The sequence below is a fragment of the Dasypus novemcinctus genome, chromosome 9, assembly GCF_030445035.2.
Source record: "Dasypus novemcinctus isolate mDasNov1 chromosome 9, mDasNov1.1.hap2, whole genome shotgun sequence".
NCBI classification, from domain to species: Eukaryota; Metazoa; Chordata; class Mammalia; order Cingulata; family Dasypodidae; genus Dasypus; species Dasypus novemcinctus.
Genome location: NC_080681.1, coordinates 72,850,350 through 72,864,328, shown reverse-complemented (window position 1 = coordinate 72,864,328; position 13,979 = coordinate 72,850,350). Strand labels below are relative to the sequence as shown.

General features: G+C 46.7%; 1 long non-coding RNA gene across 1 annotated transcript in view; it reads left to right on the top strand.

The window, feature by feature from the left end:
- Positions 1-13,714, top strand: part of LOC105747311 (uncharacterized) — a 33,729-nt gene extending 20,015 nt beyond the window's left edge. Inside the window, exons 2-3 of the long non-coding RNA XR_001119403.4 lie at positions 987-1,142; positions 12,650-13,714. This is a non-coding gene — a long non-coding RNA (uncharacterized lncRNA). The remainder of the gene's footprint in view (positions 1-986; positions 1,143-12,649) is intronic.
- The last annotated feature ends 265 nt before the right edge of the window (positions 13,715-13,979 follow it).

The following is a 13,979-nucleotide window of genomic DNA, read 5'->3' as shown; positions in this document are numbered from 1 at the left end:
AGACTTGGACCATTTCAGTGGTTTTCAACTGCAAGGTTTACTCCCAACCCCCATTTTATAAAAACAAATTAGGATGCATTCAAATTTATTATTCCTTTAGTAGTTTCGACCTCACTCCCTGGTATTCTGGCTTTTTCAGATGGGAGAGAAAGCAGTGGGGTGACAGTTAGTGACCGGAAATTTTTATTATTACCCAGAACTTAGTTTTCATCTGTCCTGTTGGTAGGGTTTGTGAGCCTCATCTGTTCAAGGTCTCTGTGGAAAGGAAACTGGGTGTTCTCTGATGTACTTTCTAGCTCTGACTTTCTTTGAGTCTTGAGACTAGTTTACTGTTTTCTTTTAACACCATTTAGTATGCACACTTCCAAGAATCCACATGGCTCACTCCCCTTTCAGTTTCAAGGGCTATGCTTCAGTTTTGCTTAACAGTGTCCCTATTGGTCTTTCCCTCCTCTTGATTCATTGCACTTCTATAGACCTTTATCTGAGCCTTCCTTTCAATGAATCCTAATGCTACATGTGTGTTGCTCCTCACACGTTTTTTTTTTTTAATTTTTATCCCTGCTACCAATAGGCACTTAGCAATCGTTGGTTGGCTGAATGAACAAATGAATGGATGAATTCTTAGTTATTTTCGATAACCACACTACATAGACACAATGTAAAAGTACATGCTATAACCCTTGGCTTATTTGACTTCTCTTGTGAGGATATTAATGATCACAATGGAATCTCCAGCTCAAAAATTATAAGCAAGTTTCATGCTTTTATTTGCAACCTCGCGATTGCTATGGCACTTCTGTTTTATGTAAGCAGTAGTATTGCTGATAACATTTGTGGTAATTATAACATTATCTAAAATAATTAATCAAATCAAGATGTATTTCTCCCTTTTTTTCTGGGTTATAAATATTCTTTGCATTCCAAACTCTAGTAGTTTCCCTAAAACCACTAAAATTGTGATACATATTCTTGAATTTATCCAGGGAAAAAGAAATGGGCTACTCCAGCTCTAGGTGCCAGCACTGTTTGTGTTTCCTTGGACACTCCACCCGCTTGCCAGTTGAACACTGGCCTGGTTTGGGCTTTTCTGAGATGACAGTGATGATGACGATGACGATGACAACGATGAGTTAATAAAGGTAACTACAACAACCCAGTGAGAAAGATACCATTAGCCCTGTTTTATAGATGACTAAACTAAGGTTCTTAGAAGTGAAGTGACTTGCCCTCACTCACACAGATTGGAATTAGCAAAAACAGGATTTATATCTGGTTCCATCAGACTCAAAGCTGGTACTTTTTCTACTACACCGTCCCACACCAGTCCCCAAGTGGATGTTCAGGGTCAGGATCCTCTTGGGAGTAGCAGGTCTGTCAAGTTCTGCAAGGCTGAGTTGTTTACTGTTGCATAGGACACTCATCATGGTGCTAATTACATTAATTACTGCCCACTCTGCTGCGAGGTGGGTGGCTTAACAATACCTAGCAACGTGGTGATGATGCCCGGACCTGCCATTATGCATGAAAACATCTGACTTTTTAATAGAAGAACTTCTTCCTATGGTGACCAAAATAGTAATTACAGGTTCTATTTGTTGGAAGTTAGTGACTCTCTACCCTGTGGGGGAAAGGTCAATACTCTGAACTTTGTCCTCCATCAGCCTCTTTACCAGAAGGGTAGTAGGAGGCAGGGAGGGAAGTCAGGATTTATTAAACATCACCTGTGTGATTGACAGTTTATTTAAGGACTCTTTCATAATCTTCAAGACAGCATGGAAGGAGGTATTATGTTATCCTCATTTTGTTTATAAGGACACCGAGTTGCCTGCTTGGGTTCACTCAGCTACAAAGAGGTGGAAAGAGGCTTAGAACTTGGGACTGGTGGATAAATTTCGTCTCCACAAATTTTCTTATACCACAGCATCCCTCAACAGGAGTTTTCTTCATTTTGATGCTTGGAATTGAAATACAGACCCATGGGACTGAGTATGTATTTCCAGAGAACAAGCAGGGAATTAGGAGTGGTGGTTTCAACCTTCCAACCCTCACCTCTTCCCTAAGCTTCTAAAGGAAATTTAGGAGGGTTTTCACACTGAGTTTTTAAGACATAATTTGAGGACTGCTTCCCTGCACTTACTGATGACTTTGGTAATTCAACATAATTGGGACCCAGATAACAGAGGATAATTTAGGAAGTAATTGACCTTGGAATGTTGTATATGTGTGTACTTTATGGGTGTATCCGTATCTACATGTCTGTGTCTCCATGTCAATAAATGTGTGGGTGTGTCCACAGAATTTCTCCTGAAAATTTTGGGGCGCTTGTGGACTTGGATGACTTTGTTCCTTTCATATCTACAATCTATCAATAGATGAGGTTTAAAAATAGATTTTACTAAAGCTCAGATCAACTATATTATATAAAGAGACAGGGTAGTAGATATTTGGAACTAGACCAGGGTTTGAATCTTGGCTCTATCTCTTACTAGCTATTATGACTTGGGCAAGGCATTTAACCTCTCTGACCATCAGTATTCTCATTTCTAAAAATAGAAATTTTTAGGACCTTGTGGGTTGTTGTAAGTAGGGAGATTTTTAAGGGCAGGAACTATGTCTAAGTATTTTTCTGCACTGAACCAGGACAAGGTTTGGAAAGAGAAGGAGGCTTTGGATTTAGGTAAGAACTCAACTCTTGATTCCAGCACTCCCACTACTGGCTGTGTGACCTTGGAGAAATTTTTTAACCTTTCTGGGCCTCAGATTTCTCATTTATAAAGCAGAAGTTTATTATTCCTACTTCAAATTAACGTTTGATGATGAGATGGAACATATGAAGACTTAGTACAGCAGTGAGCACGTGGCGGATATCTAGGAATAACTGTTTTTTCCTTCCTTCCCATCCCAGAGTCTTACACAAGGAGGACCTCAATAGCTGATGATTGAGTTTTTATTTGCTATATAAAATGCATTCTTTTCTCTCATGCCCTTTCATTTTTCCCTCTTTCCCATCCTTTTTTCTCTTTCCTTGCTCTTCTCTTCCCTTCCCTTTCTTTGTCTCTTTTTAGTCAGCTCACAGCTACCATAACTCAGCCCTTCTGTCAGGCCACTGTCATCTGCCCCTGAGTTGTTGCAGTAGCCTTCCAACTGGCCTGCTCACCTCCATCCAGCCCCCTGTTGTTTTATGCTCCACGCAGGGTGGTCCTTATCACCTAAACTAGACCTTACTCTTGTCCTGTGCCACCACCTCCAGCGGCTTCTCTTCATACTTGGTAAAGTCTGTGACCCTCACTGTAGCCTCCAAGGCTCTGTGTGAACTGTTGTCTTGCAAACTCTCTGACCTTGTTCCTAACACTCTCTCACTTGCTCTGCTTCAGCCTCAAAGGTCTCCTGGAGAACTTTCTGGAACATGCCAAGCATGCTCTTGCTTTGGGGCTTTTGAACTGAACTTCTCTCTGTCTGTCTTCCTCCAGATATCTGCAGACTTCATTCTCTCACTTCCTTTAGGCCTCTGCTCACATGTTTCCTTATCAGAAAGGCTTTCATTGACCACCTTACATAAAGTAACTCCCGCAATCCTTGATCCTCATTTTATTTTTCTTCTATTCATCTATAACTGATAAGTTATACATTAATTTGTTTACTTTTTATTGTCTCTCTCCCCCCAGTAAAATGTAAGTTCTATAAAAGCAGGCTGTTTTGTTTTCTGCCTTGTCCCCAGTGACTGGTACTCAATTTGCTGAGTTTATGAATGCTTGTGACCTGGCTAGGAAATGGCAGAGAATCCACATAGATGGTCAAGGTGATTCCGGGCCTGGCTTGCTCACTGACCACCATTTATCTTACCCAAATCAAGGGAATGAGCTCATGAGGATTAGGTGGCCATTTAAGGATCCCTTCCTTCACACACATGCCTCGGGACACAAAGCTATTTCCTATGTAGAAGTGGCATGCCCACTTTAATGTTTGTACTTTGTGCCACAGTTGCAGTGTTGTCCGGAATTCCCATGACAGCTTTACGATATGATTGCTCTTGTCCCTACAGATATGTATTGATCACAGATAAAGATACTTAAAGTTTAAATTTAGCACCACCATAATAAATAGAAAGTTAGAGGTATGATACTTAATTGTTTCTAGGCTGTGAAAACAAAAACACAAAGTCTGGTAGCACTGAATCACTCTTCTCCACCCTTTCTCTCCCTTCCCTTCTTCCCACTTAACCTCCTTATTCCGATTCTGTTCACATCATAAACCACAATAGTTTAGGGAAGTGAAAAACAACACTGGGAGTCCAGGGGTACAGACCCAAACCACCACTTTTTCACTGTGAGCTGTCAAGCTGGCCCCCTCACCTCCCTGAGCCTCAGTTTCCTCTCTGTAAGATGGGCTTCCTTGAATAGCAGGTCCTGGATAATATGCCTTGAAGGAAAAATGACTAGGTGAGGTATCGTAGGGAGGTTGGTGAGCTCAAAGTGAGCACCCAGCACATCCTAGTTGCCTCCCATGGCGACTGGGGTTTTCATAACCCTGCTTTGGCTCTTGTAGCATGTAGGATAGGCAAGGCTGACCCAAATAGGGGTGGGCTCATTATAAGGCCTTTCAGAATCAGCACCTCATAAAGGTTTACATGGAGGTCCTACTCTGTGCACAGCAAGGCTGAAGATTTGGGGCAGGTGGAGTAGGGGGCATGGAGGCAGTGAAGAGCAGATTTCATATCCTCTAGGAATTTCAGACTAGGTAGACGGTCAGCTGAGCCACTGGAGTTTCAAGGAAGCCCATGATTAGTAAGCAAACCCTACTCGAGTATAGTTAGGGAGTTGGTTCATTAACTCTGGTACAGAAACATTCACTAAGCCACTGCTCTGCTTGATGCTAGGAAGGAGAAATGAGGCACAGAATCTGTCTTCAAGGAGTTCACAGGTTGGTGGGGTGGGGGGGGGGGTGGAAACAGACATTTCCAGTCATGTGGTAGAGCTGTGTGGAGGTGGGAGCTTAGCGGAAGGTCCAGAGGGGGCTGGGTGTCAGAGAGGGCTTTCTAGAGGAAGGGTTGTCTCATCTGATGCCTAAAGGATAAGTGGGTAGGAAACAGCCAGGTCAAAAGTGGGGAGGAGTATTCTAGGAAAAGGGAACCAAGGAAAGAAAGCCTGACCTCTCCAGGTGCTGCCAGAAGCCAGGGAGGTAGGCTGGAGAGGCAGGCAAAGGGTCAGTTTGAACAGGGTGTTCAGAGACAAATGGGGAGCCATAGAAAGATTTTAGGGGGAGGAGTAACATGACCAGATCTCCATATTAAAAATAAAAATTAGAGAAAGCTTTTGGAGAAAGGTGCTTTTGCAGTAGTCAAAAGATTGTATTTATTAGGTTTGTTAAAAAAAAAAAAAGGTAGCACACATACCCAAAGAAAAGTACACAAATCATAAGGGCACAGCTCGATGAATTATCACAAAGTGACCAGCCTGTGTGTACACCACTTAGTTCATGGCAGAACAGAGGAGAGCTCAAGAAGGACCAGTGAATGACTCAGGATTTCTCCTCTTTGCTCCATGGAGAAATGGCCTCCGTAACAGAAAGAATCTGGGATCTGGAGCAGGAAGATGCATTTCTGAGCCCCAGACCTACCATTTCCTGCTGTGTGATCTCAGACAAATGAGTATACTTCCCTTAGCCTCAATTTTACCAACTGTAGACTAGGCTAACAGTGTCTGCCTCCCCAAGATGGTACTGGGATGAAGTGGGACAAAGTTGATGAAAGCCTTCTGCATTATGCAAAATAATTGCTTATATGATTCTCAAATTCCAATCTGCCCAAATCTGGCTGCTTCCTATTACTGTCTTCCTTCTCCATCTGACAGTTTGACAGATAAATGAGGAGGGGGAGAATTTCTCTCTTTGCAACCCTTTTTGTTTGTTTGTTTCCCCATTCCAAAATGTCTACACCAGACCCAGAATGCCTCTCCTCTTACCCTTCTTTGCTCCTGCCCTTCCTGCTCACTGCCCACAGCCTCACCCATCCAGGCTCAAACAGGTAGGTGAAGGAGGGCAGGGTACTTAGGGCCATCTCCCAGGGCTCACTGGATGGAATGGGGGAGAGTGTGGGCCATGATGTGGACCAATGACCATGAGGTGCAGAGATACCCAGAGATGTACTTACCAAATGCAATGGATGTGTCATGATGATGGGAGTGAGTGTTGCTGGGGGGGCGGGGAGGGGTGCGGTGGGGGTGGTGGGGTCGAATGGGACCTCATATTTTTTTAATGTAATATTTTTACAAAATCAATAAAAATAAAAAAAAATTAAAAAAAGAAAGCCAGTTCTCTTCCCTGAGCCCCCACTGAAAGCCTGCTAGTCCCTGCTCTGCCTTTGGGCTGGAGAGGGGTTGGGGTGAGAGGGGAGCAGGGAAGGCAGAGGCATAGATGTAGCCCATGACATTAACACTCATATAGTTTACTGGCTAATTTGTTGAGGCAAAATGAAAACAGGTCACTAACAAAGCAACAAAGCAAGGCCAGTTAAAGTCAAGGTCTTAATGTTAGAGGCAAAAAGCCCCCAAAGGAGTTCAGAAACAGGAGAGTCTACTTTATTGGGTATAAAAACATCATAAAGAAGGTGAGCTCAGCACTAGATTGTCTCTCTTTCCTCCCATTTCAGAGTCTTGGCATTTATTCAATCTGTATTTTTAAGCACATCAGACCATTATTTTACATACATTGTCTTATTTGATCATACCAAGAAGATTGAAAAGGAAGTATTGTAGTTACCCTCTTCCAGATGAGGGGCCTGAGATTTAGTGACTTCCCCAAGAGCACACAGCCATAAAAAGAACAGTTTTGAATCCACATCCCTCTAAGTTTCAAAGCCACTGCCCTTTCCACTCTGCTATCCTGTTTCAATGAATGCATGTGGAAGGGAGCCATGTTTTATCTGGCTGCATCACATTGCATGCATTTTTATATGTGTGCACACATGTCAACCGGCATGTGGGAAACCTGCTGGGTGAGTTGTAAGGATTGCGCTTTGAGGGCCAATGCATTTTTCGCTGGCAGGGCCTGACTCAAGGGGAACAGGAGAGGAAGTATACAGGCCCACTGTGTGGGAGGCCAGTCACGCTGCGTGAGGGTTGGCCTTTGAACAAATTATTGGGAAATGGGTCTGTTAGCCTGGTGGATACTTCCCTGGGGGGAAGAGGGAAGGAGGAGCTGGGTTTTTCCACAACGATTCTATTTTCAAAACATAATTCATTCTCCATTCTAGTTTTTTAAAAAAGAATATTCTTTTAGCACCCACTATGCACAGTACTAGCTGCCTTACATCTATGATGCATTTAGTTCTCACAAGCCCTGCTGTAAAGACACCCTTAGTGACACTGTTAACTCCAGGAGACAGACTTGGGAAGGTTAGATGGTTATGCTCAAGGTCACTCAGGCTGTGGAGCAGAGCTGCCCCCCACCCCCCACCCCCAGTGCTGTTGGGGTACAAGCCTGCATTGGCATTTTCAAGCTCTTGGTGGGGCATTCTATTTCTCAACCAAGTAGTAAGTTATCTCTAATTCACAAAATCAGATGTTCACATACTGACTCTGCCCCTCCTCTTGTAGAGAAAAGAAATGCTTTATCTTTTAATTCCTGAGTAATTGTGCTGCTTTGCCCCAGAGATAAACATCTGTGCTGCAGGTCACTTGTGTGAGGAGGGTACAGCTGTCTATCCTTGCTTGATAGGCTTTTTTCTTCTTTTTCCCTAAGGCACCTGGGTTCCTTTCAAGCTCTCCCCCTCCACCCTCTCGTCATGGTAGTCTGCATGAATTGGAAGGCATGGGGCCTTCTGGTCTGGATGAGCCTGTGGTTAAAGACAGCAGACGTGCATGGAGTCCAGAGAGGCCTCTGGGACTTGAGATGGGCACTGATAGTCTCCCAAAGACCCTGGGACCCCACTCACCAGTGCCATGGAAGGTAAAAGTTGTCCTCAGTGTCACTGGAGAACATTTGGAGGGCATTTGGGCCACCTGCCCTTGAAGAGTACATGGCAATTGTTGAATGCCTGAATCGCCTTAATTTTTGCACTTGGCAAACAAGACTTGACCGAACCTTCCAGAAGTGGGATGAATAATAAATATGAGGGTCTTTGCAACCCTCGGTGCTCTCTTTTCAAATACCTTTTAAAGCTCTTGCAAGGAGAGCTGTGGGGAGGGAGGCTGGGGGAAAACGAGCTCTTAGTCTGGGCCGTGGTGGAGGAACCACAAGATGTTGCTGCTGTTGCTCTCCAGCTGTGTGAACTTGGGCTCATCACTTGGTTTCTCTTTTGACATTTGGCAATGGTAATGCCCTTCCCCCCCTCCATATAGTGACTGTGAGAATTAAATGAGAATGTGTTGGTGGCTTGGTAGCCCAGTCCCAGCACAGAGAAGGTACTTAAGCAAAAGTCAGCAGGTCTTAGTCCTATACGAGACTTTACTCTAAACTCCGTGTATCCCCTCTCTGGGTCTCCCTTTCTCTAAAACAAGGAGTTCATTTCTATAAAACCAGAAGTAGTAGTTGTTGTTTTCCTCTAGTGTCCCTTTTGGCTTGAAAATGCCCTGCTTTCAATCTCTTAGTGGAGAATTAGAAGTAAATCATTTAATATTTAGTTATTCAGTGGTTCAACAAATACTTAATGAAGGCCCACTCTGTGTTTGGCACAGTACTTGGTGCTGAGCATACAAAACAGACATAGCTCTGCCTGATGGAGTTTTAGTCTAGTATGGCTGTTTGGGGGTACTTCCCATCTCAGATAGTCGAATTCCAGGGTAAATGCTGTTAGCTAAAAGATTAATGCTGGGCATATAATAGGTGCTCATATATTTGTTGAATGAATAAATAAATGCAGTCACCTTAAGGAAGCTCTTGGTATGTCCCTAGAGTTGGGGAACAGTTTCTAGGAGTCAGAGAAGGCTGTGGGAGCTCTGGTCAAGGGCGTGTTTAATTGCAAAATAGTTTGTTGAGACACCTGTGGGCGGGAGGATCTGCCTCTACCTGCCTGGTTCTCCAGGGGGCCACTCACTGGGAACAAGGACTGCTTCACGTGTCATGGATTTTCCCTGGAGATGGAGCCAGTGTAGATGCTGGAACTGATGGGGAGAAGGGAGGAGCGGCCAGAGAGAAATGCCAGGGTTAGCATGGTCGATGGGCCCAGCCCAGAGAACCTGGGGAGGGAATGGAGTCTCTTGAGTATCCTATCAGAAGGAGAACTGGGGCCTAGAGGGGAAATGACAGCTTCTGTCTGTGTGAAAGTTGGCCCCAGGACCATGGTTGGGAGGATGCATGGGGAGGGGAAAGACTCCTGGGCTCTGGAGTTAGAGATTGACTCAGATTTGAAGGCTGTGGAACCTTGGGCAAATCACAACCTCTGAACCAATTTCCTCAACGGTTAAATAGACCTCACAATGCTGACCTCTCTAAGATGTTATGAGGCATCATGTCTCAAGCACCTAAAATCAGTACCTGAGACTTACTATGACTTGATAATTGACATTTATAGTTACTACATTAAGGCATAGGTCTGTCTCTGTACAAAAATGAAACAGTGGTGGGAACAACTTCAATGAGAAAACTTAGAATGATGTTGAACTATCTTTAAGTGAAATAGAGTAAATTATTGGCACTTAGCTCTAGCTTAATTCATCCACTAACCAGCTGTATGACCTTAAGAGCTATTTTTATCGTTTTTGAGACTTGTTTTCTCCTCTGTGAAGTGGGGATGATTTTCATGCTCAACCTTTTCTCTTCCATCCATTAAATATTTATTGAGTGCCTAGTAGGGCGCACACTATGGTAGGTGCTGGGACACAGAACAGACCATGGTGTCTGTCCCGAAGGAGCTCACCTTTCAGTGGGACAGACCATTAAATGGATATTTACAATCGAATGTGCATAGCAGATTCACTGTCTGAGCAGACAAGGAAGGTTTCCTGGAGGAGCTGACACCTCAAGCTGAAGGCTGAAGGATAAGTAGGAGTTAACCAGATGAAAATAAGAGAGGAAGTGGCAAGCTGGGAAAGTCATTCATGAAAGAAGGAATTGCACATGCAAAGGTCAGGATGTAAGAGGGCACATAGGATGTGATAAAGTGGCGGCTGCTTATGTCTTTCACTGCAGTATGGACTTAGTTGTGTAGGTGACAGGATGCCACTGAGAGATTCTAAGCAAGGGAGTTGGAGTAACATGATCACATTTGCATTTTATAAAGAAGAGTTAGGGTTCCCGTGAGAATCCAATAGGGGAAAATCATTTGAAAGTCATCTAGACTGTAAGGCATGTGCCAATGTCAAGTTTTATCATGGAGACCAGTTAGGATGAGTGTACTCCTACCCCTGCCGCTTGCCTGCCCAGATGGCTCGTATAAGAAGAAATAAGCCACATGAGCATGCCTAGTGTAGTATCTGGCACATAGTAGTAGGTGGCCAATTATCAGATAGTGCTGCCTTTTTTAAACGTAGTCCCTGAAAGACATATCCCCTGGCAGGAAGTACGAGTTGGGACAAAAATACTGAGGGTGTGGCTGTTAGTATTTTCTGGCCTATGTTCAGGTGTAGCTGATGGGATTTAGGTCAGAGGAAGTTCCCCAGACAGCCCAGTCCCAACCAGCCAAATGGGGTTTCAGGGAGGGCAGGTGAGGGTCATAATACTCTCCGCCCCTTACACAGGAGGTCACCCCTCCCCAGGACCTGAGGATTCAGTAGAGGTGGGCAATCTGTTAATTAGCCTGGGCCTGCTCATCTCTGAAATGGGTATGAGGCTGCTTGCTCTGCTAACTGCACAGGGTTGTCATGAGGATCACAAGAGTGGGTGAAGCACAGCAAAACAACATATTAAATTAGTGGATTCAACTTGGGCCAGGTCCTGTTCTAGAAAACAGGTATTATCATTATCCCTATTTTGCAGATAAAGAAACTGAGGTTCAGAGAGATTATGAGAATCATCCAGAGGCACAGAGTGAGTGGCAGAACCTAGAGCCCTCACACCGGGGTACCACAACCAGTCCTCCTGGGAAAACCACTGAGTGCTCCCTGAGTTCTTGCGTGATGCAGGTGCCTCAGAAATATATGCTTACAGACTGAAGCAGGTGGGAAAGGAGTGGCGTTCAAAGCCTAGAAAGTTCTTTCCTAACACCCCTTCTCTCTGCCCAAGTCCTGAAGCTCACTCCAATCGCTTTAGCATCTTCTCTTAGGTGCACTCTGGGAAACGGTGCATCACCCCACACTAAAATGACCTAATGACCTTGTTACCTAGGTGACTCCTTCCTAGGCTGGGAGTTCCCTGAGAGCAGGGACTCTGTCTGGAACACGGTTGTATCCCCAAGGCCCAGTCCAAGGTCTGGCACATAGCAGACAATAAATATTTGTGCAGGGAGTTCCCCTAAGGCCGCTGGGCTCCTGTGTGACAGAGGCCTGGGGGAGGTCAGTGTGCCCGCCCTGGCCGACGCCCAACACTGGCCTCCAGCCGGCCCTCAGCACCACGAGTGGGGCTGGGGTGGCCTATGTTCCCCATGGAAACTGGGGTCAGTGGGCTGAGCACAGAGCATGGGGCCCACGTGAGGAATCCTAAGAATTTGCTGGAGGGCCTAAGTGGGCGGAGTCACTGTACACGCCAAGGGGCTTGAGTTGGGCCCACCCGGCTGGTGGCTGATTGGCAGGTTGCACAAGAACCCCAACCATCCTCACGCACTTTGAGCAACCAGCTTCCGTTGCTGGTCCTGGGCAGGAACTGGCTCCTCGAAAGTGAAGAAACCTGTTCTGGACCCCCGCGGGGTGGGCATGGGCGGGGCCCTGCTGAGAAAGGGGCTCCTGGACCGGAAGCAGCCGGTGACTTGGGTGGAGAGGCTGGAGAAACAGTGTACCCCGGGCGTTTCCGTGCATCTTCCAGAGCAACACTGGCTTTGACAGTGACCTGACCAGGGACACTGGGTCAGCAGTCACACGGCGTGCGATCTCAGCAGAGGGGTGGAACTGCAGGGAGGTTTAGATACCCTGTGAGAAACTCTTGTCGGTAACAGGAACTGAGAGAAGAGGCGGTGACCAGAAACAGCCTGGGTAATCGCCAAGGTCTCCTGACCTCTGAACTGAATGGGTTTTCTGCATTACTTACCTGCCTCTCCTCGGGGCAGCGCAGTTAGATGGACCGAGTAAGGGATAGAGTTGTGGTTGAATCCGTGATATTCAGCTACACATATTTGTGTTCTTGGGCAAGTGACTTCACTTATCTGAGCTTCAATTTCCCCAGATGAAATATGGGAATACTGACCGCAGTGCATTCTGTGAGGATTCAGTGAAATAACATCGGGCAAGTGTCTAGCACATAGCAGATACTCAATAAAGCAAGACTCCCTTTCCCTTTTTAATTTAGTACCCAAATCTCCCTCCCATCCCTGAAGTCATGCCTCAAAGACAACCCTAATACTGCGAGGTCTGGGAAGCAAGAGGCCTAGAATAACTGAATCCTCGGAACCTCAGTTTGCCTATCGAATGGGGTGGGGCCTGGGAGCGGATTTCGAAGGCTGCCCTTTGATTGGGTTTAGGTGATCCTAGAGGGGAATTTCAAAGCATTCTTTCATTCATGCAGTTGTTTGTTCGTTCATTCACTCATTCACTCACTCATTCATTCATTCATTCATTCACAGATTCCTATCAAGCAGAGGCCGTCTCTTACTGACTTCCCCGGCAGCGACATTCCCCTGACTGCCTGCGCCAGCGTTTCATCCATACATCCTTACAAAGCCAGTCTCCAAAGGCTGCTTTTGTGTAAATAAAGCCGAGGACTTCTGCCTGCAGGTCACCACCCTTCTGGCCTGCAGCGCTGGGTGGATCCGCCTGGCAGGAGCTGGTGCGAACAGCGCTCTGCCTGCCTCTGGCCCCTGGGAGCCAGTCCCAACCTAGCCCTTGCGCAGGGCGGAGAGTTCAGGGACTAAAAGGAGGAGGAAAACCCAGACTAGGATCGCCAGGGTTCTCACCCATTGGCATCCTCATTCATCGCACCCAACACATGGCAGGCCCTTGCCAAGCAGCATGCCCAGTCCTCTCAGCAACCCTGCAAGGAGCAGTCTCTATTTTATGGAAGGGAGTGGAGGCGGCAAGTTTGAACAGCTTGACCAAGGTCGCACAGGCAAAAAGTGATGTCGGGTTGCAAAGCCCACTCCATCTGTCATCAGTCAGAAAGTAAATACCTTAACTGGAAAGAATTTAAAAAAATTCACGCCGAATGCAGATTAACAAGACCTATGAGCTGAACGGGCCATTCCAGGGCTCGCTTGAGTGCTCAGAAACGGGACTAGCAACCACAGGACAAATCACAGGATATTTTTCCTGGATGGCAATTTTACCCCTTTTAAATTAAATCGGATAGGCCCTTATTAAAACAAATGGTGATGCTCATCATTATTTTAGTTGAAAATAAGAGACTTCAAGGAAATCTCAGGCCGTTTCCTAAATCCACCCCCTCTCCCAATCGCGCAGAAGCACCGTTCCACTCGTTACATCGGTGGGCAAACTGAGGCCAATCGAGTCCTACGGAATGAGGCAGATTTCCCGACTCCCGGCCTCCGGTGCTTTCCGCTGGAGCCTGGGGTCCTGGTGGCAGACAGGCTTCCTCAGGCAGCTACTGCTGATTTTTGTCGCTCGGCCAACCAGGTGGAGGCGATTCGGAGTAATCTTAGCAGGCGAGGAGCGCGGTCCCGGCTGAAAGCGAAAGGGGCGGCCGGCGGCCGGCTGGCGAGCGTGGCGGGCGGGCGCGGAGCCCCCGCGCCGAGGTAGGCGCGGCCGCCCCCGGGCTTCCCTCGCAGGGAGCCTCGCAGGGAGCCGCCCAGGCGCACCCCGCCCGCGCCCCTCCCTTCCGCCCCGCCCGCTGCAGGCCGGGGCGCCCGGGCCGCGCCCCTTCTCGCGGCGCTTCGTGGGCAGGAGCGCCCCCGCCCCCGCCCCCGCAGAGGCTGGGGAGACGGGAGGGGCCGCAGGCCG